This window comes from Rhinopithecus bieti, unplaced genomic scaffold, assembly GCF_001698545.2.
Source record: "Rhinopithecus bieti isolate Rb0 unplaced genomic scaffold, ASM169854v2 scaffold_30918, whole genome shotgun sequence".
Classification (NCBI taxonomy): domain Eukaryota; kingdom Metazoa; phylum Chordata; class Mammalia; order Primates; family Cercopithecidae; genus Rhinopithecus; species Rhinopithecus bieti.
This window is the reverse complement of record NW_016813589.1, coordinates 940,547-942,735: the sequence shown is the minus strand read 5'-3', so window position 1 is coordinate 942,735 and position 2,189 is coordinate 940,547.

Here is a 2,189-nt window from a genome sequence, read left to right as displayed (position 1 = left end):
ATCTCCTGACCTCGTGATCCGCCCGTCTCGGCCTCCCAAAGTGCTGGGATTACAGGCTTGAGCCACCGCGCCCGGCCTTTTTTTTTTATACTTTAAGTTCTAGGGTACATGTGCACAACGTGCAGGTTTGTTACATATGTATACCTGTGCCATGTTGGTGTGCTGCACCCATCAACTCATCAGCACCCATCAACTCGTCATTTACATCAGGTATAACTCCCAATGCCATCCCTCCCTCCTCCCCCCTCCCCATAATAGGCCCCGGTGTGTGATGTTCCCCTTCCAGAGTCCAAGTGATCTCATTGTTCAATTCCCACCTATGAGTGAGAACATGCATTGTTTGGTTTTCTGTTCTTGCAATAGTTTGCTGAGAATGATGGTTTCCAGCTGCATCCATGTCCCTACAAAGGACATGAACTCATCCTTTTTTATGGCTGCATAGTATTCCATGGTGTATATATGCCACATTTTCTTAATCCAGAAAATCTTAATCAGATGCATTCTATTCAGAAAATCTTAATCCAGATGCATTCTATAGAAGAGTTCATGGATCTTTGGGGAAGTTACTGGAACAAGCAATAATATTATTTGCAATTGTTATCTTCCTGGGGAAGAACTGCATTCGACAGTAAAGTTATATTGATGAAGACAGTCAGCTGTATAGACAATTTTTATTCTCATCACAAAGCAAAAGAAGCAAATAAGTAAACAGAAGCATAAGGTAGAAAAACACTGTCCAGAGCAGAAACACAGAGGATCTAAAACACACCGATAGGGAAGGACCTGGTGACCAACCCGTACCGCAAAAAGGATGTTTTTTTCTCTGATCCAGCCTTTCTTGCCCTAGACAATCTAGATAATCATGCTATCCAATCAGTAACTTGTACACTTTTCTCATGTTGAGCAAAAAGAATAAACCAATCCAAATAGAGTATTCCATGCTAAGCCTTGGGCTCACAAGTTTAAATTCTTACAGTTCCATTCAGCAACTTCGGAGTTGGAGGGAATCCCATTCGGATATGAGGGAAAAAATTACCAAGTCAAGAAATCATGAACTCTGCTGTCACGTTTAAAACTTTCAGGGTATCAAACATGCAGTATAAGCTCATTATGCAACAAATATCAGACCTCACAGCTCGCTTCATATATGTACTACCCTGTGAACTGAAACATGTTCATATTAGAAGTGCATTTGTTTCCAGTTACAAAAATGTGCTGATTATGATGGATTTAGGAATTATGCTTGTTCTTCTGCATATCCACTCTATGGCATAACTCTTCTTCCCTCTTGTTATCTGGCCTCTGCTTCCACTTGGGACATCTATCACTCCTGTTATCTACCACAAGTTCCCAAAATTCCATCATCCAAGAGTTAGTCCTTTTTGTTTTGATTAATAGCAACAGTCTGAGTGGTAGATGATGTACAAAGAAGAGCCACTCATGAGGGACAGACTATAGCTTCTCACACACCCAAGTGGCATGGGCCATAGAGTAGGAAAACCATTAGGTCTGTTTTGTGCCAGAAATCTTTGTGATGAGTAAGTTCGTCCTCACATTTCTAAACTTGGAGCTTTTCCCCCTTAGAGCCTACATCTTTCATGAAGATATAACATTTGCTAAATTAAAAAGTCACACCAAATTGTCATTGAAATAAAAATACATATGCAATTATCAGGCTGTTCAATTGCCTATAAATTATAGGGAAAAGAATAGAAAGCCCCTGTTTATTTCTTCTGGACACACCAAAAAGAAATTTGTCTGTAGTCGTTGTATTTACCAAAGTGTTGTAGTGTTGCCTGGGACAATCAATAGAAGGTTACTTTTCCTTGAGTATCACAAGGTAGTGCAATTCCAGCTCTGCAAATAACTGGTTCTGTGATCTTAGACAAGCTACTTAACATATTATTTGTTCTTTTACCAAATAAATGTTTCTCAGGGTTTAACTATTTGCCGGGCTCTGTGCTGAAAACTGGATAAAATGGCAGGTAAAATACAATCCTCACCCTCCATGGCTTTATAGTATAATAATATCTTCAGCTGAAAAATAAGGCAATAACTTCTACTTCAGAAGTTATGAAATTTTATTTTAATTTTGCGGGTATGTAGTAGGTATAAATATTTATGGGGTACAGGAGTTTTTTTTTATATAGGCATGCAATGTGAAATAATAACATCATGGAAAATAAGGT